Here is a 27,880-nt window from a genome sequence, read left to right as displayed (position 1 = left end):
TCGATATCTGGGGCCAGAGCTAATGACATCGAATTAAATTTGAAAGTGCTGGCTAAAGCTAATCGTAAATACTCGAAAATAGTCATCCACACCGGCACTAATGATGTCCGATTGCGTCAATCTGAGATCACCATACAAAACTTTATCTCTGTGTGCAGGTTCGTGCAACAGATGTCTGTCTCTATAACTTTCTCTTGACCCATACCTATTAGAAGAGGTGATGAAATGCTCAGCAGAATTTCAGACCTCAACCGATGGCTGGCAAAGTGGTGTGCCAATAACAATGTGGGCTTCATAGATAACTTTAGCTCATTCTGGAGGAAACCTGGACTATTGAAAAGAGACGGTATCCATCCCAATTCGAAGGGTGCTTCTCTCCTTTCAAGGAACATAGACCGTCACTTAACCGAGGCTAGTTCCTGACGAACCAGAGGTCCAGGAAGCAGAGATAATGTCTTACACAGATCTCTGCTGTCCTAACAGCCACCCAGATATACAGGATATACATAGCCAAATAGAGAGGGTGTCTGTACCAAGACTGTCAACTCTTATTCGACCCACGAGGGGAATTATTCGTAGCAATCTTATTACGATAAAAACTTCTTTGGCTAAGCAAATTCCTCCGCAAGCGCAACTTACATTTGCTTTACTCAATATTCGATCACTGTCGAATAAAACTGCCTTGGTTAATGCAATTATTACAGACAATCATATAGATGTTATGTGCCTTACTGAAACCTGGCTTAAACCAGACGAATACCTTCCATTAAATGAGTCTACACCTCCCTCTCATCTTAATTATCATGTACCACGCCACACTGGCAGGGGAGGGGGAGTAGCTACAATTTATCAATCTAGTCTTCTCACATCTCCCAAGCTTACACACAAGTTTAAATCTTTTGAAGTTCTAGTCCTAAATGTTTTACCCCCAGATTGGAAAACTAATCAGCCTGTAACTGTGGTCACATTGTACAGACCCCCTGGCCCCTACACTGAATTCTTAGAAGAATTTTCTGATTTCCTTTCCACTTTAACCATCCAAACTGGCAAACTGAAAAAAATACTTATATTGGGTGATTTCAATATTCATATGGATAATGTGAATGACTGTCTCACAATTGCATTTCAATCCCTAAATTGAACATGTTGGGTTCTGTCAAAATGTTAATTCACCCACACACCGAGATAATCATACTATTGATCTAGTCTTGTCATACGGCATAAGCATAGAGCGGTTAACAGTTATACCACAACACCCGACCTTAACTGACCACCATCTAATTACTTTTACAATGACACTACAATAAGCAGTACCCAATTTAGCTGAATACTACAGCCGCGGCCTCTCGGAAAAAACGAAACGTTTGCCCCCTTCCGGACCCATGTGGTATCAGAAGGCCCTTTCCTTAATCCAACCGAGGTCGATTTGTTAACTGATAATGTAATGAACTCATTACGCTCAACCCTTGATTCAGTAGCACCACTAAAAAAGAGAGTAAGGAAACAAGTAAGGCGTGCTCCATGGTACACCACACAGACAAAAACCCTCAAACAAGCAGCGCCAAAAATGGCGTACTACTAAATTGGAAGTCTTCCGCCAAGCATGGAAAGATCACCTACAAAAAAGCACTCAACGAGGCTAAGTCAACCTACTATTCCTTGCTGATCGAAGAAAACAAAAATAATACAAAATTTCTCTTTACCACAATTTCCCGCCTGACGAAGAGCCACACTGAAGAAACCAAATCTATCCCTATATGCCTAAACAGTAATGACTTCATGAATTTTTTCAATGACAAAATTGAAACAATTAGAGATAAGATTAATAACCAATCAGTCTCACCAGATAGTCGTACTCCATTGCTCAGCCTTAGTTAAAGTTTTTAATGACCTCCTCATTGCTGTCGATAATGGACATATATCAATTTTAGTCCTACTGGACTTCAGTGCTGCCTTCGACACCATAGACCATGACATACTACTTCACAGGCTTGAACATTTGATAGGCATTAAAGACTCAGCACTCGCTTGGTTTAGATCATACCTTTCTAACCGCAGACAATTTGTACAAGTCCACAATAAACCGTCTATCCAGACTATGGTAAAATATGGGGTGCCTCAAGGCTCAGTACTAGGGCCCCTGTTATTTTCTCTCTATATGCTTCCCCTAGGCTCTGAAACTAGAAAACATGGCATTAAATTTCATTCTTATGCGGACGATACACAACTATACCTTTCCGTAAAACCTGACGAATTAACTCCGTTAGCCAAACTTGACACATGTATAAGAGACATAAAGACATGGATGACAAATCATTTCCTGCTTTTGAACTCCGACAAAACAGAAGTCATGGTTGTAGGTCCTAAAAAGATGAGGGATATCCTATCGTCATCACAGGCTACATTTACTGATCTTCGACTATCCTCATCCACAAGTGTTAAAACTTTAGGAGTTACAATTGACCAAGACCTATCACTAAGTAATCACATAAAACAGATTACCAAAACTTCATTCTATCACTTAAGGAACATTTCAAAGATAAGGAAGTCCTTATCCTTACCAGACGCTGAAAAATGAATCCATGCTTTTGTAACCTCAAGGATTGATTATTGCAACACTCTGTATGCTGGCTGCAAAAACACCTGTCTAAAGAGCTTACAGCTTATACAAAATGCAGCTGCTCGCACACTCACTAGAACTAAAAAATATGAACATATTTCCCCTATCCTGGCCTCTCTACATTGGCTGCCTGTTAAAAGTCGCATTGACTTCAAAGTATTACTTCTAACGTACAAAGCCATTAATGGCCAGGCACCAGAATATATTAAAGATCTCCTAGTCTCATATAACCCACCCAGACCGCTACGATCACAGAATACTGGCCTTCTTGTAATTCCAAGAATCTCAAAAACAACAGTAGGTGGCAGAGCTTTTAGCTATCGCGCACCCCTCCTCTGGAATAACCTACCCTCCTCAATTCGATTAGCAGACACCCTCCCTATTTTTAAGTCTAGACTTAAAACATACCTCTTTACTGCCTCCCATAGTTAGGTATGGTGCAGTGTGGACTTCACCCATCTCGGGGATTTTGGAATTGACCACCCTGCTGAGTCCTCATGTGACTGGCACCCCAGTTGTGCGTGAGATGGTGGTCACTGACCATACCTGCGCTGGTGTCGACTACCCCTCACCATGCCTTAGTTATGCTGCTATAGCATAGTGCTGTCATGGACTTCTCATGTGCCACGCCGTACAACCCCCCCCCCCCCCTCTCCTCTCCCCTACCCTCTTTCGCTCAACTCTCCCTCTCTTGCCCATTCCCACTATGATTTACTGTAACAATATATAGCACCACTGATCACTTCTGGACATTAACCACATTGATTTCAAGTAATACTAACCCATTCTACATTTTTTTTCTTCTCCCTTACTGTACCTCACTTGTGAGGTATATCATCACTAGTCATCAACCATCCGTGTGCCTGGCCCTCCTCTTACCCATCCCACCTGAAGTCCCATCCTTGACTGCTGTATTACTGTCCCCTTACCTGGATTCCTGGCCCGTACAACCCCATCACCTGCCTATGACAACTCTGCCCGGATTCTGGCCTGTCTGCTGACCCACCACCTGCCCCCTCACAACTTTCTTTCCTGGACAATTCCGACGCCGGACTATTGCACTTTCTCTCACTAAATCATGATTATGCTTTATCATACCGGATACGTAATCATCCCACCTTTTGTAACTTTCACCTCAGGTGCTTTAAACACCATGTCCTGTTCTCCACACCTGACTGTCATATGCATTTGTCATTGTTTACAGACCTTACTGTCCGTATTGACCCTAGGCAGATGGGTCAGGCCCTTGAGTCGTGGATCTGCTCGAGGTTTCTTCCTATATGTATCTCCAATTCTAGGGAGTTTTTCCTCGCCCCTGTTACCCATGGGCCTTCCTTCTATCTTTCTTCCTTTTCTTTTCTCCCTCTTTTCTTTTTCTCTGATTTGCCTACATTCTGTAAAGCGCCATGATACATGTGTAATTGTTTTGGCGCTATATAAGCACAATAAATTGAAATTGAATTGAGGTGCGCTCTGATTCCGTACTTTAGGGACATTATTTGGGTTATAGAAAACTGTGCAAATATGGCGAGTCCCTTTCTTATATGAGCACAGTTTGTGTAAGACTAGGGAATCTAAATGACTGTTACCAAGCCCATTGGTGTCACCTCTGGCCACTTAGAATGGATCACGACAAGAAACCATTGATGACTTGGCACCCCGTGCAGCTCACTGCAAATGCTCTGAGGGCCAGTTCAAGGGCTGGAACACTGAGACTGGCACTGGTGCACTGAGACTGGCGGGGTACTCTAACTAATTACTTTTCCCATCGTTACAACACCGTTAACGTTACTGGACGTTAAATGCGGTGCATTACTAATTGATTGAATAAACTGTGTAATCCGAACGCACCCCTGGCTCACAGCTAGTGAGGAGGTGGGTTAATAACAACGTGAGCGATTATGATTGGCTAAGGCAGAGTCATGTTTCATGATAGCCAATCAGAGCCAGTGTTTTCATGATAGAGAATCAGACCAGTCCTCCAAGCAGCAAAAGCTAGATCTTTCTGCTTCACAAAAACCTATGACACAGGCTGAAGTCAACCGTAGGTCTGTCGATGTGCAATATCTTGAATTTCCCCTTGGGGATCAATAAAGTATATATCTATCTATCTAATAAATATCGAAAGTTATACAAACGCCTGTCTGTTCTACTCATTTTAACTGGCTGCTCAAAAAATCCAAATTCTTTGACATACAGTATAGCAACTTTTTTTTTTAACAGTAACACAAATAGTTACTTTCCCTGGTAACGAGTTACTAGTTAGAGTAATTCAGTTACTAACTACTTACTAAGTAATTAGTTATAATTACTCACTACTTTTTGGAACAAGTAGTGAGTAATTATAACTAATTACTTTTTTAAAGTAACGTTCCCAACACTGGCAATCAGATACAACAATGAGAACACGGCATTGTCGCAGAAATGGCAAATATAACAGCTACAGTAGCAACCAGGGCTTGAAAACGAAATTATTATGACCGCCGCGCAGCGAAGCGGCGGTCATATAGGTTTAGTCAGATTTTTTTTTCTTTTTTTTTCTTTTCTTTTTCGCATGCCCAAATTTCCGTCAATGATTCCCGGGACACAGAAAGACCGGGGTACACGAAACTTGGTGGACATGTAACCCCACATGGATAGCATGGAACCATCGTTTTTCGTTTTGATCTGTAGCCCCCCCGCTGAATTGGACCCCCCGAAAGGAGGGTAGGGCAGACACAGTTTTCTGTGAATATCTCGAAAACCGTAGGGTTTAGGAGGACCATTTTTTTTTGTATGTTGATCTCAAGGGGCCATGTCAACCCATTCCATAAACACTCATTTCATGTATAGCATATAGCTTGGTAGTTGTAGTCTGTGAAATTAAAAAGCACGTGTGTGTGAAGTATCCAAACAATGACACCTTCATTTCATTATGGCTGCTTTAGCAAAACACCTTAAGCTACTGTGTAGTGGGTCCCATTTAGAAGTGGCTACTTCATTCGCGCTTTCCTTGACTCATGGAGCTGCGTGAATGTTATTACAACTTTTCGCCACGATATGACAGTTTAAGTCCGCTTGATACTGTAAGGCGTAAGCCATTGGTTTCCAAAGGAGATTTTATTTGTGTCGCCAGCATAGCCTATTGACAATTTATGTTGTAAATAGGCCTACCTTATAATCTACCTGTAGCTTAGGGAAGCTAACAGCTTTCTATTAGGATCTAGTTTGTTAGTTACCGTTTTGTCATAACTCCCTGATGCATTTTTGCATTTAGAATAGCCAGAGCGTGTATATCTCAATCGGAAAATTAAACAATATCGGGTGCCTATGGACTAGGCTGGGTGAACCCAGCCTGATCTGCCCGCTATTTATTTTTTGATTTCTTAAAAGATTGAGCTTGGTCTGATGAAAGCCAGACTAGCCATGGACCTCAGTTAAACAATGCAAGGGAACATGAATCAGCCTATATTTGCACTAACAATAACGGACAAAAGCTCTTCAACTTTGGCCCGTTAAAATGTGTATGAACAGTCTAGCGACGCATTTCATCAAGGCCCATTTGGACATGTCAGTTATTTGCACCACTGGTTAGATGTAAAACAGCATTTCGTTTCAGACTAGGCTACTGTTACTTAATTTGTGCATTAACAATAACGTTTCAGACTACTGTTACTTAATTTGTGCATTGACAATAAAGTATTACATGAACTAAAGATGACTAAAATCTTATGTAGAAGAAGAAACATTCACAAAAAATCCATCCATCCAAAAATGACCTTTGTTTTTGATAGCTGTTGAAAACGGCATGGAACTGACAGAGATGTTTTTGTTTAAAAATACATAAAAAATAAATAAATAAATAAATAACATTATGCTGATACCTTTTGCTTTTCCCAAATACAATGTAGCCTACAGGTGTAAGTGACCTTTCATCAATCCAGTTGCAATGGATGAACTGTGATGAACTGCCCTACTTGTGATTGTTTAGAGATTTTAAAGGTTTTATAACAATTCTACATCTTCTTTGGCTATTCTACAATCTATTCACCTTTTCAGCACCAGTAGGGTACTTTCTGTGCAGCCGCACACACACACTCAGGCATGCCAAACAAGCATACACAAAAGTTTCAAGAGTGGGGGATGGAGTAAAATATGGAGACAAATTGAAGTGTGATTTATTTTCGCGGAACGGATGTACAGGACTGAGCGGCGGTCATATTTTGTACCGCTATGCGGTACATCTAGTTTTTCCAACGTTCCGTTCCGAACGGTTCAGGTAGGCCTATGTTTAACGTTTTCGTTCTTGCATGCGTTCCGCCACCAACATATCGGTCCTGAACCGGTTCGGAACACAAAATATCGTTCGTTCTTAAAGTTCCGGCAGTGTTTGGCGGGCCTATCAAGTCTATTTTTGTGGGCTTTACCTTAGAATAGACATACTCATTATTTCCCCTTGATTTAGCCTATGCCGTAGCTATGCCCAAAAATAATAAATCACAGGCGGCATCCAAAAACATTCAGATGGGCTATCCATCCCATAGCCTACAGACTTACTATAGGCCTAACCTATGCCTATAAATAATTTCTTATCAAAAATATTTCTGGATACGTGCTAAACTCCTTACCTGGTTGTAGCCTAAGTTTTATCCATATGGAGATCTTCAAAGGCTTGCGCTATAATTCCGACCCTGTTTATAAACAAACCTGTCTGTTGCTGACAAGGCCTATCTCAAATTTCCCGTTTAACTCTTCTACATAGAATAGGCTATAATTGCCAAACATTTCAAATCCCGACTTTAAAACGACAAGGCGTGGACAGGCAAAATAGGCTATTACGCATAGGCTACAAACAATTTCCAAATCAGTTTCAGTAGCCTACGCTACGAGCTGGCCTAAGATCTGAAGTGTCAGACGGATAGGTTACATTACAACAGCAAGACAAAATATACACATTTGGACCAAAGGTCCATTTATTCGTTTTTTTTTTTTTTTTCAAACTGCAGAAATCAAATTATTAGGCTGTTCGCCTACAGTAGTTGGCTACATAGCGGCTTGTTAGCTCACATTAACAGTGTAGATGCGGGCATGTTTTTCGCACAACCGGAAATAGTCTCCCTGACATAGGATATGCTTTTGTGAAATTTTATAAAATATATAGAGAACGAAAAAAAAACGTTATTAACCGGTTTTGTGGATTTCAGAATAACGTTTCTGTTCCAGAACAGTTGAAGACCATTTTGTTTTCGTTTCCGTTTCCGCTCCTCGTAAAATTCCGTAAAATTCCGTTCGTTTTCGGTTTTCGTTCCTTGAACCGGTTCGGAGCCCTGGTAGCAACCCATTGGTTTTAGCCTCCTCGCTAGTACCTGCTTCCCAACCAAGCAGGTGTGCTAGCAAGTTCACATGTTTGAGTCCAGGTCAGTGTTGAGAGGGTGGCAGTAACAATTTCCAGCAGCAGCATTCACACTGACTCTTTTTTCACAAGTATTCCAACACATACGAGGTGGTAATTGGGTCATTTCATGTCAAATCAGATAAGGTTGTCAGCACCGTCTCAGATTTTGTTCAAACCTTGTCTATATCAACAATGGGTCCTAAAACCAAGGCCTGTAAAATATTTCTGTTGTCTTCATGTTATTTCCAGCCCTTCAAATTACATCAGTTTTACACCCTGAAAATCACATTATCTAGGAAGCAATGTTTGGGCATTAATATCACATATTATTCATAGGCTGCCCAAACTTTGTAGGGTGGAGGAAGAACATGTTCTCAGTATGACCCCATTAAAAGTGTGTAGACAGCATTCTCATTGACTTTCTACAAGGCCCTAAATTTGGAAAAAAAAGTGCAAAAAGAGTGATAAGGGTATAGTCAGGGGGCCAATTCTGGAAAGGGCTTCTGTTAAGACTTTTGCGGACATGTTTTGGTACAAGCTGTCACCCTATTCTTTTAGGTAGAAGACACCCATACGTAAGATATAAGGGTGGTTGTCAAGCTGATTTGTTTTTTGTGATGAATGAGTGTTGGCTTTCCTTTGATACCATTTGTATGTATATGATCCTTGCGGTTGTGGAGATACTCAATATTTATTGTTGGCATGTCGTGTTGAGCAGGAAACCAACAAATTGGCCTGAAATTGCTTGTACTGTACAAGTCAGACAAAAAATCAGCTTGACAACCACCCTACCAAAAGCCCTTTTCATAATTGGCCCCCTGACTATAAAGGAGTGAATCACACAATAGATTACATTTTTTTCTGATTGCTGAAGCACATTTTTTGTAACTATTGACTATTCTTGTAAAACTCTAGACATAAATAGGAAAACCTTTCACCAAATCAGCAAAACATTGTAGTTCTCTTGCAAAAGCTAACACACCTTGCTTAACTCTTCACACCTTCGTAAAAATTGTGTTTTCGTATCAAACAGTAAACACATGCCATCACAATAATAAGCACACAATGTGCCAACTACACACTGATGGTATGAATAAAAAACACATCTGGCTTTTGCTTTCTCTATGCAGAAGGTAGGCTATGTCAGTTTGAGGTCATACTTTTGTCATAGTTCTGTAAACATACAGGGATCCAAACTTCAAGTATTGGTGTTTATTTATACACATCAAAACTAACACAAGTGTGTTTTTCCAAGTCAAAACACAAAATAGCAATTTCACTGAGAAAAAAAATCAGTCTACATCGTGTGGTCTCTCTCAAAATTGTGTCTGTACACTACATGCAATGTCCTCTAGTCCAAGGTACCGGGGAAAATATATTCTGGAATGCCGTATCCAGGCATTGACATGATGCCTGGTCAATATCCCCACATGTAGATGTAAAATTGGATGTAAAATGGTTATTTCTTACTCTTCTTACCCTTCCTTGTCCTCCTCTTGCTCCTCCTTGTCCTCTTCCTTCACGTTCTTCGTATTCTTTCGTATTCGTTCCACGTATTCTTCGGCCTCCTATAATTCTTACTCTTCTCACTCTTCCTGCTCCCTCCATTGTACCCATTGTACATTACCTGTGACTTATGTATAGTGCTTAGGCTGATTGCAAAGTGAACTAATTATCTAAAACAGTTTTCACATGAGAAAGTGTGCCAGAGAGTTGGCAAAATAGTGTAAATAATAGCCATACATGTGTATAGTTTTGCTAGGAGTGTGTTGATCATTTGGAAATTGAGTGTAAAGTGGTGAGTTGTGTTTACAGTTCCGCAAAAAAGTGCTGTGCAGTGGATTGTACCTACAGTTGTGGAAAGTGTGTTACAAAATTGCAAACTGAGTGCAAAGCAGTGTTTGTGCTTTTAGTTTTGCAAACTCAGTGAGTGGTTTTGCTATACAAATGAATAGTTTTAGTAATTGTGCGATAAGAATCACGGTTAGCGTTTATTAGAAAAATTAGAAAAAACTGTAATAAGACTGTTGACACCTGCTCCCCTTATAGAACTCTCCAGAATAAGTCCCGCCTCCATAACTTCCGTATCCATCCAACATCCGGGCGTTGAATGTCTATGGGAAATAAAATGGCGTTTCGAAATATCATACCGGTAAAACATCTGTAGGTGGCTAAGTAGAAAAAAATGGTGGGCCGATTGGCCTACACACTTCTGCCATCTAGTTTCCACTGGGTTTTTTGATTGTCGGTGCCGTTTAAGTAGTAAACGATTATTAATGCTAACCGGAAGTTAGTTCCGATGTACGCGGGCGGAGGAGGGCGTTAGATCTTGCTCACAACCAACCAGTCACAACCTAACGTGATGGTCATTTTCACGTGTGATTCATGCGTGGTTTCAGTGGTCTATAAATGTAAATCGTTTGCCAGGTTCAGCCTCTTTTCAACATGAAACATGAAAAATCCAATGGAAACTAGATGGCAGAAGTGTGTAGGCCAATCGGCCCACCAGCTTTTTCTACTTTGTTTTTTATCATGTAACTTTTAGCCATGATAAGAACAGTCCTGAATGTTGGAAACTTATCGGTCATTTGGACGAGAATCAGAAGTTTACATTGTGCACTGTTGTGGACAACAAACTGTAAGTTAATTTTATTGTTCATTTACTGTAGTCTGTTTGAGTTTGAGTAGTTGAGGTTAATGTGCGTGGGCTAACACTGCTAGTGGCAAGCCATAAACCTGCATTAACCCTACACTGCCAGGTGTTTAACTTATTATAGTCATAATAAGAACAGGCTACTTCAAGAAGTGGGAAGTCTCCTTGGTTATTCTGAGTAGAAGCTAGATTCAGAATTGTACATTGTGCTACTGTACTGTTATTAGTTATTGTGGACTAAAAACTGTAAGTTAAGTTGCTATTAGGGGTTTGCATGGACGTCACGTCACGTTTTGGAAAAAAAATCTAATTGCGATTTTTCTCACCAATATTGCGATTGCGATGTGATATGCGATTATTTTTAAGCTCTTTATCTTCTGTCTTATTCAACAAAGACAAGCAATATATTATTCTATAGTATGACCAACACAAAATTAGATAAGTTAAACATAAACTGTTCTTTCCTGGAGCCCAGGCCTATCTTATGATGGCATTAGGTCATTGAATAAGATTGATGAATGAAATATTTTTTATTTAACTATTTTAATCACATTAGTAGACCTATATTTGTTGAACTTCCAGCCTTGTAAACATTAAATGATTCTGATTCGTTTCTATTTCATGTAGATATGACCTTCTTTCGTTAGTTAACAAATAGGTCTACATGTAGTGGCACTGACACGGCTTCTCCTTGTCCTGTGCTCTCCATACACGCGCGCACACACAGACACACACACACACAGACCCGCTCCTCTCCTCTGTAGGTTACTTGCACGTGAATCGGAACAAACTACTGTAGATTGTTGTAGCGCAAATAAATGCGGCCAAATGACCGTTCGGTTCGGTGTTAACTAAAGGTTAGCATCATCAACACCGCAGCGCAATACACATGCATGCAAATTAACTAGTTTGTTCATATCACAACAAAGCTAATCGCTTAGAGACAAAACTCTTTAAAAAGGCAAAGTTATCAGCAGTTAGCAGCATGTATGTAGCCTAGAGCCTTAGCTGGTAATGTTAAAACAGCTGGGTTTTTGGTGGTTAGCTGTGTCAACTACTTGCAGATAACATTATGCATCAATTCATTCATTACCTTTGAGATGATATGTTTGTGCCGCCAACCCCCTTGGATATCGCAAATGCCCCCACTGTCACTGTACTCCAGTAAACAAAGTCCCCAGTGCACAGGTGAATGGCTGCTGTGCAGCCTAAACAGTCGTGGAGTTTTAATCGTCAGCTGGACAAGTGAACGAAGTTACCAGCCAGAGTAGCAGCACAGGGGAATTATGAACTAGAACCAGGGACATGGCAGGTTCGAGCAAAAGGTAATGAAGAGGTTTATTTTTAACCAAAGTAGCTCTACTGATCAGACCTTTCTTGACACTGTTATCTGGTCCTCTTGTTTACGTTTTTTGCTTCTTTAGTGGTCGGTGAGAAGAGTCGGTGGCGCGTCCATAGACATAATATACATAGACGCCGCATCGACCGCTGCTCCCTACTAGCGCTGACGAGATTTGGAGCCGCCATCTTGGACCGGTCATCCACTCCACTCAGTGTAATCTGTTTGGCCGGTGCAATGAGCTGTCAGCACACTTAATTAATCATATCTCACTGAATACCGAACAGATTTTCACGCGGTTTTTTTTGCTGCAAAGGTCATACATGTAGCTATGATACAGGCCACATTGTTCGAAAATACAAAATACAACCAATAGTACGGTAATGTTAAATCTTACTTGTGAAAAGTAAATCCCCCGAGTATGGTCCGCCGATTTGAGCAGGAACATGCTGCACAGTGCTGTCATCTTGTGTTTTCTGCTGCAACGCAATGAGGAGTATGACCGGTCCAAGATGGCGGCCGCATTTCTTGTTTCCAGCAGCCAATGCGGAAACTACTATCTATGTATATTATGTCTATGGGCGCGTCGGCAAGCGCAAGTATAAATGCGTTTTGGTGACGTCACATATTACAAATCGCAGCCTTTGCGGTTTGAAAATCGTGTTTCATCATATCGCGATATTATTGCAAATGCAATAAATCGTTCAGCCCTAGCCGTAACCAAGGGGGCAGGCGAATTCCCGGAAGTAGAAGAATCGACGTAGGCTGGAGGGACCACCTCTCTGCTAACTCCCATAGAAGTCCATTCATTCTAGGATTTTTTTTGGAATACCATAACTTCATATAACATATATCCTGTGCTGATATTGTAGCTTTTGTTTAATCAACATAAACACTACAAAGGCAAAACAGACTCCACTACCTCGTCCGTAACGTTGGTTACCCGTAAGAAGAATGGTTAGCTTGTTCGGTTGGAGGGAAGCTAGCTTTGACATAATCTCTCTTTCGCGCCGTAGGCCGTTTCGCACCGTATTGTTTGGATAAGAAGCTCAGTCCACCTTACTGTCTATGACGGTAACTCGTAAGCAAAACCTAGCATACACGACCGTATGTTAAGGTAAAGCATTACACAGAGGCAACCTAATTTAAAAAAAAAAAAAAAAACGGCAGTAATCATTTCAGAGGTTTTCGATGGATTGACCGTAGGTCGTAAAAGTGGAAAGAAAATAGCTTCAAGGCTATAACTTTTTTGTTTTGTTTTAGCATGACTGTTTTTGAAGATGATCATGTATAGCTCAACATTAACACGACTTGGTGAGGATGATATTAATAATAATACATAAATAAATGTTTAACTTTGATGACTTTGAAGGCGAAGGAAATGTGAGAAGAATTTCTGTGTATCTATCATATGAGTTACAAGATTCAGTTCTATGGCTATCGTCACGAAGTTAAGTGTGAGGCTGCGCAGTACTGGGGGGACCAACTGAAAAATTGTTCTATTTGACTCAGTGCCCTCCCATTGAAAACGACGGAGTCTGTTCGTCCATTTCTTTTACTGTCTATGGCCGTAACCCAGCTGCATGGCCATGTTGGAGGCGTAAATAACTGAATGAAGTAGCCTACAATGGAGTTTTATGCACTTTGGATACCTTAAGTGATTATAGCCATATCTAAACAACAGAAAAGCTAATCAAAACGTGGACTTGGACCACAAGAAAAGGCTTGATATTTAGAGAAATTATGGTTTATTGGCAGTGCAGAATCATGAGTTGGGTGAGGGAGACGGAGTACCAAGTCCAACCACAACCACCCCCCTTCCTCTAATAACGTCTGGCATTATTCTCCTTTCTCCACTGTAAAAAAAACCTAGATGTAGGCCTACCGCATGTACAAAATATGAGAGCCGCCCTGTCCTGTACATCCGTTCCGCGAACATAAATCTCACTAATCAATTTGTATCCATCTTCTACTCCACCCCCACTCTTGAAACTTTTGTGTATGCTTGTTTGGCATGCCTGTGTGTATGTGTGCGGGCCGCACAGCAAGTAGCCTGCTGGCGCTGCGAAGGTTATAAAACCTTTCAAATCTCTAAACAATCACAAGTAGGGCAGTTCATCACAGTTCATCCATTGCAACTGGACTGATGAAAGGTCATGTACACCTGTAGGCTACATTGTATTTGGGGGAAGCAGAAGGTATCAGTTTTACATTTATTTGTTTATTTATTTATTAACAAACAAAACAATCCCTGCCATTTCCATGCAGTTTTCAATGCTTCACTTAAGGGAAGAGGAGAGATAGACTTCTCTGCATAGTCTGTCTGCCTTTTCACCCCCTCCATGTTTGGATACTGTCTGTCCACTAGCCACTTTTATCACTGTCTTCTGCCTCACTGTTTGCGTGCTATATTAGCACATCAGCACATATGCATAGCCCCTCCCTCCATGCCACAGCCGAACTGTGGCCACACTTATACCTTTTCTTAAAATAGTTAAATATATAGATATATAGACTTAACTTTATTTCTGCATTGTTGTACTGTTGGACTTACTCATTTGCACTATCACCATGACCACTATCACCATGACACTCATTCACACAGAGCACCTTACCTTAACTATGCACAGATAATCACAGGCTCAGTCCCTGCCTCAGTCATTGCAAGCGCCTCTGATTGATTAATCACCACTATGTGGATACTGTTTTTAGAATTGATTTAGATTAAGTGTTAGTATAATTTGTATTTTAGTATATTTAGCATATTCTTTATCTTCTACTGTCCTTATTGCTTAGTTGTGTTTTTATATTATATACTTTAATTACTCTTTCTGCTGTTAAAGAATGTGTTTGTGTTGTCTGTATGCTGCTGAGACCTTGAATTTCCCCTGGGGATCAATAAAGTATCTATCTATCTATCTATCAACAGCTATCAAGAAGCGAGGTCATGCCATGTGAATGTTTGTGAATGTGAATTTGTGAATGTTTCTTCTTCTACATATCACGATTTTAGTCATCTTTAGTTCATATGATATTCAACTTTATTGTCAATGCACAAATTAAATACCAATAGTCTAAAAATACTGATGGCCGCGGACCACTGGTTGAAAACACCTGTAAAGTAAAGTGCTTTTATTTGTCACATACATTTTACATGTAGTGAAATGTAAAAGGGTCCTTTGCTCTGCATTTGAATAAAAGAACATAACGCAAAAAAAAAACTATATATATATATATATATATATATATATATATATATATATATACATACACAGTAAATAAAAGCAATATATAAATAAATAAAACAATGCAAATTAAAAACATATCTGTCTTTGGGAGAAGAAAACCTTATTTAAAATGCGCTGAGTTGAGCAGTCTCACTGCCTGTGGATAAAAACTCAATCTCAGGGCCAGATGTACGTACATTTGCGAACGTAGCGTTATCAGCGCCATGGACACACCGCAGATTGCGAGCGCTGTCAGACCCAAGTTTCCGTCGTATTTATCAATCGTTCAATCCTTAGTGTAAACTGCGCCTTTCTCTGCCCTTCTCCGCCCATAAACACAATTTACGAACTGAATGGCAGCGCCTACAAGCGCAGTTGAATGAAGTTAACTGATGACAACATTTAAAAGAATCAAACGTTTAGCGATCATGAAATAATACCATACATGATAAGATGTCAACAAGCAGGGAGATAATGAAGATCAGTAGTTCTACTTAAACTACTTGTGCACATAGGCTATGGAAGATTGGTCAAATCTAGCAAGTAAGAAAGTTTAAGTGAATGACGTGAAAGTGAAAGGAAGACATGCGAAAGGCCAACGAAAGTGGTTCTCTTATTGACGCATTGAACTGCAATGTGGATTAACACCTGCTTTTACAAGGCGGAAGTATTTAGGCGCAGAATAGACGTGCGCTTTCAGGAGCAGTCTTTGTACATACCGCGGAATACATAACTAGGCGCTCTTTACTCTTCCCCTCCCATCTTTTTACGCTAAACTCCCACTTTCCCCTGGATCCTCCCATGAATGCATACGCATGACATGACAATCGCAATCTGCCACTTTCAGCTCCCGCGACAGGCAGTTTGCGCTTTTACATCATTGCGGCCTGTTTGTACATACCTCGCAATGATTTTACACGCACATTGCGAAACAAATACGCCTGAAATGGGCGCAAAAGCGTTAGTACATCTGGCCCTCAGTCTCTCAGTCCTTGTGTTGAGACAACGCAGCCGCCTGCCCGATTTAAGCAGGGAAAAGAGACTGGAGTTGGGGTGAGAGGAGTCTTGCATGATCTTCTTCACCCTTGCCCCCACCCTCATGGTGTATATGTCTCTCAGGCTTGTGAGGGGGGCTTTTATGGTCCGCTCCGCAGAGCGCACCACTTTCTGCAGGACCTCCCTGTCTTGTGCTGTGCAGTTACCGTACCAGGCAGTGATGCAGCCTGTGAGAATGCTCTCCACCGCTGAGGAGTAGAAGGTCTTCAAGATGGAGGGAGAGACCTTGAACTTCCTCAGTCGGCAGAGAAAGTACAATCGCTGCCTGGACTTCCCTGTCAGGTGTTGAGTGTGCAGTGACCAGGAGAGGTCCTCAGTAAGATGTACCCCCAGGTACTTAAAACTAGGAACCCTCTCCACAGGCTCCCCACTGATGCTAACTGGGATGTATTTGTTGCTGGACACCTTCCTGAAGTCCACCACCATTTCCTTAGTCTTAATGACGTTCAGGGCCAGGTTATTGGACTGGCACCATAGTGCTAGGTCATCCACCTCCTTCAGGTAGGCCTGCTCGTTGTTATTTGAAATGAGACCCAGCACCATGGTGTCATCTGCAAACTTGATGGTGTTTGAACTGTTGGTGGCTGTACAGTCATGTGTATAGATATTATACAGCAGCGGGCTTAAGACACACCCCTGGGGAGAGCCTATATTGACGGTCAGCTTCCCTGAAGTAACTCCTCCCCCTACTCTGACCACTTGGGGGCGATCAGTGAGGAAACTGAGCACCCAGTTGCACAACTGGGTATTGAACCCCAGCGCCCTCATCTTGTCAATCAGGCGGAGGGGTACTATGGTATTACAGTATCAAGCGGACTTAAGCTGCCACCTCTTGGCGAAAAGTTGTAATACATTTCACCCAGCTGCAGGAATCACAGAAAGCGCGAATGAAGTGGCCACTTCTAAATGGGACCCACTCTACAGTAGCTGAAGGTCTGTGGCTAAAGCAGCCATAATGAAAGTGTTATCATTGTTTGGATACTTCCCACACACACATGCTTTTTAATCGCATAGACTACAACTACCAAGCTGGAATCAAAGCTGTATCAAACTGTATCAGACGTAACGTTAGTAAATCATCCATCGCACAGAATGATTTTTGTAGCACGTGCAATAGGTACAGCCCTGCCCTGGATACATCTCTCAAAGTGCGCTCTAAAACATTTGGTTTAAATGGAGATGTAGCCTTGATCATCACTGGTGCGTTAATAAATCTACATTGTGACGAGTTGACACAAATGATTCACTTTGACGAACAAGGACTGTGAGCGAATCAACAGCAAAAAAACATATTTAGCAAGCAGAAATGTCCCAGCCTGTTTAGGATGCTTCATAGATTCATTCATCTTTCAGGTAGGCTAGGCCGATATTTTCCATTAGAAAACCATCACGTTAGTGAATGCGTTGTGACTAACTCACTTAGCTCCTGTAGGCTAAAGGGTCAGACAAGAAGATGACAGTCGAAAGATACAATTACAGCGCTGATATCAATTTGCTTGATAGCCGCATTTATGGTTTTCTACAAATACACTGGTCAATAATCAAATTGGCCTCCATCACTCAACCAATGCTAACGGGAAAGCCTAACATTATTTTACCTAGGTCGTAGGTATACAACTTGTATAAGATTAACGTACCTGCAGTTAAAACCAAGCATGTCCGATAAACATTCTCAGATTTATTTCAGCTTCAAGAAGAAATGGGACTTACATTTCATGTGAAAATCATCCTACCCTTTTTAGACGTTCTCTGCGGTACAGTGTTTCCTGAAGCGTCTTTCCAACCCACTTACCCGATTCCAACCAGATTACAGCAGCGTTTCTCAAACTGTGGGTCGCGGAGACATGCCAGGTGGGGCACGAACTGACGTGAAAAACAGGAGTTTTATTTTATTTTATTTTATTTTTTATTTGTAGCCTAGGCCCAGGTAGCACCCGATGCGCAATGGACGCACTGTGTTATTCATAGGGAAGCGCTCGTGTCAAGGCAGCTTAGTTAGTCCCGACCTACATGAGATTTTGAACGTTGTTGTGAGAGTGATGAATTTCATCAAAACCCGGTCCTTAAAAGCGCGTCTATTCTCCGCACTTTGCGAAGAGATGGTAGCTGACCAAAAGGCTGTACTGTTTCACAGCAAGGCAAGGTGGCTTTCCCGAGGTAAAGTGCTGTTGCGCGTGTTTGAGCTCCGAGTCGCCTCTTCTTGGAGGAAGAGCGCATGTTTGAATCTGCAAGCACGTTCACTAATGAACATTTCTTGACGAAGCTGGCCTATCTTAGCGATATATTTGATATATCTTAGCGATACATGAGTTAAATGTCCAGTTACAAGGCAAAGACAAGCACCTACCTCACCTAGCAAATAAGATTACTGTATTCACCAAACAAACTTGAGGTATGGGACAGGCGCCTCGATCGCCAGGGCCGTTTCAAGGAATTTGGGGGCCCCAAGCAAAATGGACATGGAGCCCCCCCCCCCCCCCGCACGCAAAGCCTACAGGAACCACCGCATAGCCATACAGTTTAAGTTCACCCACAGTTTATATAAATACAACATTTTGTATTTTGCAGTTGCATATATATACTGTGCATTAGTTTTGAACATTTTGAACATTTGCAAAAACACCACCGTACCATAAAATCCAATATAAATGTAAAAAAGTGCACAATAACTAAATCCAACATACTTAAACACACACACACACACACACTCACAATAACATTTTTCAGTTCTCACAAAGTGAGAAAATAAAACACTGCCATCTTATGCAGAAAAAGGATGCATTGTTCAAACTATAAAGAGTGCAGGTTGTATAGTAATTTAAAAATCCAACATAAATACAAGTACACACACACACATAAGATTAACCTTTCAGGCCATCTTCATCAGTGGAGGTATCCTTAGGAAGAGCCCGAGGGCTGAGAAATTTAAGCAAAGCACCTTGAGGGAGAAAGAAAAGATATGTTAGCATTTCCATATTTTGATATTTAGAAGGGATGCAGCTGCTTTCACAACTAACAATGCTTACTGTAAAAACATCCCAAGCTAATGTTATACATTGACCTGGGCCTACTTGTAGCTTAACATAGCATTTAAGCATTCTGCTGTTTGAGAATTAGACAGACGCACCTGGTGCTTTAAAGACAGTAAACAGCTGGCGTGCATGAATACTACTAGACATGAATGTTCCAGTCTGCTTTGACGCACGGAATTTATCGTGTGGTTTTCCTAACCCCCATTTGGTAAATAGATTATCACGGTCGAATAGTTAGTATAGCAGAGAAGCTATGCCACTTTCATCAAAACCTATTACAAAGCTATAGCAATGTTATGTCATTAAATACGATAAACAGTGATTCTGGAACAGATCTGCGTCTTCCTTATCCCGTTAATAAACATATTACAGTATGTAACCATATTCCGTCCGTTCGGAAAAAAAAACTAGTTTGTTACAAGCAACATGTTTTGCTAGGCTAGCCTTCCTGCTGCGACATTACACCATTTGTACAAGACAAGTAGAGCTATTTTATCTAGTGTAATTTATCACTTACCACTATCTTGTTTTTTAGTGTCATCCTCTTGCTTTCTCTTCTGGCTTCCGGACGCATAACTCCGCTTCATTATGACTGCCGAGGTTTTATATTTTCGCGGCAGCAGCAGACACCACAAACCTGGCTGGCTGGCTGCTGTCAGCGACTACTGAGAGGGGCCCCCTTGAGGGGGATCCCGGTATTGCCGGTAACAGTGTCGTTGCACTTTACTGCATTGACTATCAAAGGGGCTCTCACAGTTTGTCGTTGCATTTTATTCTTAACCAGTCGTTGTCTTGGGGCCCCTGGCCAGCTCGGGGCCCCAAGCAATTGCTTGGTTTGCTTGCCTTCTAGCGACGGGCCTGTCAATCGTGACAGTATTATGCCTTTGAGATTTCTGAGCGAAATCGCTGAAACATCTGATTCGGGAGCCTCTTGTGATTCCCATGTGTTAAACAGTAGGCCTACATCACATCCCTGCAAAGTTTATTTCAAAAATATTTCCCAACCAGCAGTGCTCTGTATGACTGGATTATGGATCCATTTAATGCAGCATGTTGGTATTTCATTGAATATATTGTACAATGCTGTAAAATGGCCTATGCTTCCTAATATGTTGCTGGAAAACAGAAATATGTGTGTTATTATGACCGCCGCGCGGCGGTCATATAGGTTTAGTCAGATTTTTTTTTTCTTCTTTTTTTTCTTTTTCGCATGCCCACATTTCCGTCAATGATTCATTGTATTCAATTGTCACATATTCAATCGACAGCAAATTTTTTTTTTTTGGTCCCCGGGGGCCACTCCCCCCCCCCCCCGCGCGCTGAGCCCCCCGAAACCCAAAAAATGCAGTTTTTCCTAAATAACTACCTGAACCATGGCACCGAGGATGAAGACATTTTTATGGTATGTTGGTCTCAAGGGCCCACATCAACCTAGCCCATAATCACTCATTTGTGATTTGCCCCCCCCCCGGTAAAAAATAAAAATGCAATATCATTCTGCTTTAATCGCCTCTCTCTTCAGTTAAGATGTTCAGAACTGCACCAAATTGTATGTGTATGATTAACCTGACATTCTCTGGGGGTATGCCAAGTTTTGTAGAATTTCATCCATGGGGGGGCCAAAAAAAAAGTTATGTTATGTGTTATGTGTACATTTAGTGACTGTACACTCATTGGCCTGTAGATGGTGGTGCACACACATACACACGCACTATCGGTATCGGCAATTAGAACGACCGATACATAATTTACAAATTCAGTAGGATTAAAGGAAAACTAAATATTCATCATCATTTGGCTGCCAGTATTGGCGTTACGTAGTCGTTTGTAGGGATCGACCAATTATCGACCTGGCCGATTATTAGGGCCGATATTTAGCATTTTTATAATATATATAAAATATATATATTATAATATATATAATATAATTGGTATCGGTCATTTTTTCCACCGATAAGCCGATATTGAAATGGATAAAAAATTAAACGCGCTACTTTGTCTGTAAAGCGTCTCTCACTCCCTGCATTTGCTACTCTGTGGTCAAGAGCATTGTCCCGCCCACTACACCGTCTGATTTGTTAGTTAGCACGAATGCAGCCAATCCAGATCGAAGACTGAACACAGACAAAGTTTAGGATTCTCACTGAGGCAGACTGTAGACTGGGCTTCAGCTGTACAGAGCTATTTTTCGACGGTAAGGAAGGTAGCCTACATTGCTGAAGTTGCAATGAATCACAATCATCTACACTGAAGTTACAAAAACACCACTTTGTAAGCTATTGTCTCTTTGATCCGGATCAATAAGTAAAGCACCCACTTCCTTCATTTAGCGAATTCCCGATTGATGCACGTTACTGTTTACTAGTTAGCCTACAAACTCGGGTGCTGCGTGTCGGGAGTTCTCTGCCTCCGCCTCGTTCGTTAATTGTGAATAACGGGACACCATGGCGGACATAGTACAGACAAGTCCTAAATTATGCGATAGCAAACGTCAATAAGTCTAATTGCTCCTTTTTGAAACGGACTGTCAGAAAAGACAACATGCACCCAGGGCCAGCCGTAATTTAATCCGACCTGAACTAAATCGCGTCCTGAGCTTTAGGCTCTCAAAAGTGTAGCTTGTAGTCTACACATGCACACAAATTGCATACTTAAATAGCCTAAGAACTGTTTTGTTAAACTATTCAACCGTAACACTTGCCATCACGCATGCACCTCTTCCTCTCCCTCTCTCGTGCACTCACACACACGATGGCAAAGCATCCTCTTTGTGACAGGTCCCTTAACAAGCACATAGCCCATTGTGTAGGCCTAGTCTATGAAAAGTTTTGCTATCACTTAGCTCTTGGATTAACATGATACACAGGATTTACACTTGCAAGTGATGCAAGTTGATAGACAATTGTGTATCAAAAGAAGAAAGAAAAGTTTGCATAATTAAATGCTTTTGAATTAATTTTTTGCAGCATATCGCCTTTACTACCTACCCCCCTTTTTGACAACTGACATATCGGTTTTACATATCGGTTATCGGCCTCCTGTTTTGGTAATAATTGATATCGGTATTGGCCCTGACAAAAACATATCAGTCGATCCCTAGTCGTTTGTCCACCAGATGGCGCATCGTTGCAGTGAGACGTAATTTTGTTGGAAGTTAATCTAAAGTGGGTTGGAAAGACACTTCCTACAAGGACACTGTAGTTTACCGCAGATAACGTCTAATAAGTGTAGGATGATTTCCACATGAAATGTAATTCCCATTTCTTTTTGAAGCCGAAATAAGTCTAAGAATGTTTATCGGACATGCTTGGTTTTAACTGTAGGTACATTAATCTTATTCAAGTTATATAGGCCTACTTACGACCTAGGTAAAATAATGTTAGGCCTACCGTTAGCATTGGTTGAGTCATGGAGGCCAATTTGATTATTGACCAGTGTATTTGTAGAAAACCATAAATGCGGTTACCAAGCACATTGATATCAGCGCTGTAATGTATCTTTTCTGACCATTATAGCCTACAGGAGCTAAGTGAGTTAGTCACAATGCGTTCACTAACGTGGTTTTCTAATGGAAAATATAGACCTAGCCTACCTGAAAGATAACCTGTCTATGAAGCATCCTAAACAGGCTGGGACATTTCTGCTTGCTAAATAGGTTTTTCTGCTGTTGATTCGCTCACAGTCCTTGGTGGCCCTGTCAGTGCTTTGTAAAATGTTGCATTACAGTAAGACCACAAAAAGTCTCAAAAAGCATCTGAGCTAACGTTCATTCCCAAACAATCCTCTATTTTCAAAGGTGTTTCTAGTAACGTTAAGGAAGAGCATGGCTCAAAGTAAAGTAACTAGGGCTGAGACGATGTAATTGACTAGACTACATAAATTCGTCAAAGTGAATCATTGTCAACTCGTCACAATGTAGATTTATTAACGCACCAGTGATGATCTAGGCTACATCTCCATTTAAACCAAATGGCGCACTTTGAGAGATGTATCCAGGGCATGGCTGTAGCCTACCTGTTGCACGTGCTACAAAAATCATTCTGTGCGATGGATGATTTACTAATGTTACGTCTGATACAGTTTTGCCTATGGCTATACATGCGTGAGACTGAGACGCTTGTTTGTTTGTTTGAAGTGCTTGTTTAGGGTGTGACTGTGAGAGGTGAATCGATGTGCTTTGATTCCAGCTTGGTAGTTGTAGTCTATGCGATTAAAAAGCATGTGTGTGTGGGAAGTATCCAAACAATGATAACACTTTCATTATGGCTGCTTTAGCCACAGACCTTCAGCTACTGTACAGTGGGTCCCATTTAGAAGTGGCCACTTCATTCGCGCTTTCTGTGATTCACGCAGCTGGGTGAAATGTATTACAACTTTTCGCCAAGAGGTGGCAGCTTAAGTCCGCTTGATACTGTAAGCCAGGTGTTTTCAACCAGTGGTCCGCGGCGCACTCGTGGTCCGTGAGGACATTGCTGGTGGTCCCTGACCATGGATTCAGTAGTTGACACACAGACACACACACACACACACAGTAAATTCAATAGTGTTAAATTGACTCTTATAGAGTATTTTAACACTGTTAAAGACACATGGTCCCATTCCCGAAAGTGTAGCCCGATAGCGAAGTTTACTCTAACACCAGTGTTAATTCGCTTTCAAGTGTCAATTTCACTGACAAGTGTAACTAAAACTTAAAGCACAAGTTTGATTGTTTAGACATTAAGCCTAGTTTGCAGATTGTTTACATTGAAATACAATGACTAAGATTGAAATGTTGACAAATGATTCTGTTCCGAGTTTTCGGTTGTTGTTTTTTGAAGTAATAATGCTTAGACTTGTAACGCATTGACCACATGTGAAGAACAGGCCCTAGAAGTCTTATACAACGTGGATAATGAATTAGAAAATGATGTTTGGGCAAAAGCCTTTTAGAGGGAAATAAATCTTTGAATAGCCTGTGATGTTCAGCAATGCAATGTTTTAAGCAAATGGTCAAACCTTCTGTTAAAATTGGTGAAAACGCAATGTTGACTATTCGCACAAGTAGTAAAAGAAGCTGCCAACACTTGTCGCCTCTTTGCAAAACATCTCCAAATATAAGGGACATATTTCTGACGAAACATCACGTCTGGATAGCATTAAGCCCAATTATAAATAATAATTGCTCTTACTTTCTTTGTAGCCATAATTGAATGACAGTATCCGAGCTTGTAGTTCTCTGTGTGAAATGAATTCGGATTTCAAATATTCTAATACAAGTTTTATCTCGTATTGGGCAACTCCTTCCAATATATCAAGCATTTTGTCAACAGAAAAATTCTCTGATACACTGAAGTACTTAAGCTCATCAAGTACACAAGAACGCTTAACACCATACACATGAGTTAGTGTTGGGTTTGCCTGTTTAGCTTCGCAATGGTGCAGGTGCATATCTTTTGATCGTAAAGTCACACTGGGGTCATCCTCATAAAAGACAGTTTAAATTAAACTTTTCCTTCTCAGTCAGACAAAAGCGACAGCAGGAACGGGCAGAAAAGGATTCAACATCCAAACAAGCAGTGCAAGCCAAGATTATCAGCCGTTACTTGGACTATAGTACCCCGTAAACGGCCATTGAAGCATTGAACTTCAATTCCCTCAGTCTCGAGTACTTTAAGGTCTGACACAAGTGGCTCTAATATTGCATTGAACCCATATGTTTTAATATCTTGGGTGTGGAAGAGTGTGCATATATGTTGTCCAGACATGAATTAAATTTAGACTGGAAATTCCATTGAAGCATTGAACTTCAATTCCCTCAGTCTCGAGTACTTTAAGGTCTGACACAAGTGGCTCTAATATTGCATTGAACCCATATGTATTAATATCTTGGGTGTGGAAGAGTGTGCATATATGTTGTCCAGACATGAATTAAATTTAGACTGGAAATTTCTCAATGTAAAGCCTCCCATTTTATGACAACCTCTCTTGGATCCCAAGGGATTACATGGTTCAAAGTCATAATAGAACAACTGAATTTTCAATGCATGACTCTCACTTGAAAAAGTGAATGTGCCTTTATATATAACCCATCCTCCAAATCAACATACAAGCCATCTAAGGGAACTCCTGCCAGATTTGAGCATACTACGTCTTTGGATTTTTGAAAATGGACAGTAATGTCAGAATAGGAACATAAGAGAATTTGTCTGTGACAAGCACTTGGTCGTTTTTTTTTGTTCCTCCTATTATCAAACCTGACTCCAAGTACTTTCTCTACGGGAGTAACAATTTCACATTTCTCTTTGAAATAGGATTTCTGTTTAGAGACTGTATTAAGGGAGGTGTAGGGATTTTCAATTTCACTAAATGCACATCTGGTCACATTTAAAGGTGAGAGTTTTCCCAGGCAATAAACCATGAACACACTTCAGGTGTCTAACAAGAAGATTCACCCCACCAAAACATTCACTACATAGAATACACAACATATTAGAGATAACCTGGCTTATAGATTAGTAGAACTCAACAGCTAATCTTACTCTGAGTTCAGCAACCCGAGGAGTCTCTAACCTTTCCTATGTCTATTTCAATAATTGTGGTCTGAATGAAAGTGTATATTTTGTACAGCGTGTTGTTGTAGGATGTGCCAAATACAAAGTGAGCTTGAAAAGTTCATCAAATGCTCCAACAGCACTCACAGCCTGACACGCAATGGCTTGCTTGTCCAGTATGATGTAGTAGGCATGGATGCGACTTTTCTTGGTAACGGTGGCAAGAAGATAGGCCTGTCTTCTCTCTTTAAAAGAATCAAGGTGTTGTTTGCTGGTTCCTGTCTGTCGATGACACAGAAACAAAAGACATTTGTTCAATTTCAGGTCAATCTGTTTTTTTTTTAATTGATTAATGAGCAAGCCAACAGCCTGAAAAGCATAGCACTGCTCATCACTGAGCCTCACAATCTGTCAAATAAATAATCATAAAAACATAAAAATCTAATGTAACACACTATTTTACATGGTAAAATACCTGACTCCCACCAACCTCTGACCACAGCTGTTTCCAAATAAAAGCTTATTTTGCATTTTATGTTAATGTTTTGGATTTTCATGCTCGGAATTACTTTTTCTAGTATAAGACACTATTATTTTTCATTTGTTTGAATATAGTTAAAGGCCCTGACGGTTCGCCACTGTTGTGTGTCTGCCCTAATTCTAAAGCATGGCCACCGCTACAAAATGAAGAGGAAACACTGGGAAGAAAGTTAATGTTTTAAATAGACTACATCAATACAATATGTAATATGTGAGGTGAAAATTGATGGGCCATAATAACCTCTGACTAGTTTTGCCTATTGTTAAATTGCAATGTGAGTGGCAGCCAGCGGGGGAGGATACGTCGGCAGGATTATTTAAAAAGCATCCGCAACTACATTGTGCGTCTGCCCTGATTCTGATACCATGGCAACATTAATTTTGCCGTGGCGGGCCGCCATGCTAAAATCAACATAGAGGAAACACTGAAGTTCAATGTTAAGTTTCTCGCGAACCATTTATCACAACTTATATCATTGGAAAGCTTAGATTCAGCTCGTTCATGTGATATCTGTATGATATCTGTGTGACGAGTACCCCGCAAGCAATTTAGTTGAACCTGGACTTGAGATTTTACTGGGGCACAGCAAAAATGGTATTTGTTATCGTCAACATTTTTAATCGTGGTTTACCGTTACACCGGTAACCGTTACATCCCTAGAATAGACACACTGGTCTAGACAGCATTTTCTGATTATCCTATCATAGCCTCCATTTTAGTTCTTTGATGCATCTCATTCATTTGACACGTAGCATTATGGGAATCAGTGGAATATTCTATAATCTAGACATGAAGCCCTGACTACTCCACTGCCTTTGTGCTCTCTCGATTTCCCTGGCCTGCTGTCTGTCATGTTACCTGGTGGACTTAGAAGAAAATGCATCCTCTCATATCTTGTTTGGAGGTAATTTGGCGTCTGATGGCCACTGTTATGTTTACTGTAGTTTATTTTTTATCAGTGTTGTGCGTGAACGAGTTCAAAAGAACGCATTCATTGAACACGCTCATTTTTTCGTGAACGTTGAACTGAACGCAACACATTTTTTAATAAAGAACTTGAACGTGAATTAGTTCACATTATGTGTCATGAACGGCAGACATCACTGTAAATGAAAGTTGGAATTTGTTTTCCATTGAAAACTGAGTGACATCTGTTTTCTCTTTTGAAACGCAACGAGAGAAAGTTCCTCCCTCCTGTATTCTCGCTGGTGCCGCTTAAATCATGTATCACCAGACAGAAATGGTTTTGACATTGTGTGCGCAATGCATTGCGGGCAACGTAGTGTCCGGCTGAGAATAGTTGAATAGCATACTGGCTTCCGCACAACGTTACCCGTGATGAATAGAGCTCCACAGTCCCGCCCACAGCCAAAATGCGGTTAGGTGCCGGATGTAAGATTCCCATTCATTTGTCCCATTGACGTTTGGAAAAATCCGTATCTAAAGAGTTTTACAGCATGTCTTAGGCTAACCAGCTACGGCATAACTCATAAGCATACAACATA

General features: G+C 40.9%; 1 protein-coding gene across 2 annotated transcripts in view; it reads left to right on the top strand.

Moving 5' to 3' along the window:
• Positions 1-10,523: 10,523 nt before the first annotated feature.
• The window catches only part of LOC121700683 (gamma-crystallin M2-like), a 222,207-nt gene continuing 204,850 nt past the window's right edge, over positions 10,524-27,880 (top strand). For both annotated transcript variants that reach the window (XM_042083845.1, XM_042083834.1), the window contains exon 1: positions 10,524-10,632. The gene's annotated coding sequence lies outside the window, so the exon portion shown is untranslated. The remainder of the gene's footprint in view (positions 10,633-27,880) is intronic.

The sequence above is a fragment of the Alosa sapidissima genome, chromosome 2 (genome assembly GCF_018492685.1).
Source record: "Alosa sapidissima isolate fAloSap1 chromosome 2, fAloSap1.pri, whole genome shotgun sequence".
Classification (NCBI taxonomy): domain Eukaryota; kingdom Metazoa; phylum Chordata; class Actinopteri; order Clupeiformes; family Clupeidae; genus Alosa; species Alosa sapidissima.
This window is presented reverse-complemented; position numbering and strand designations above follow the sequence as displayed.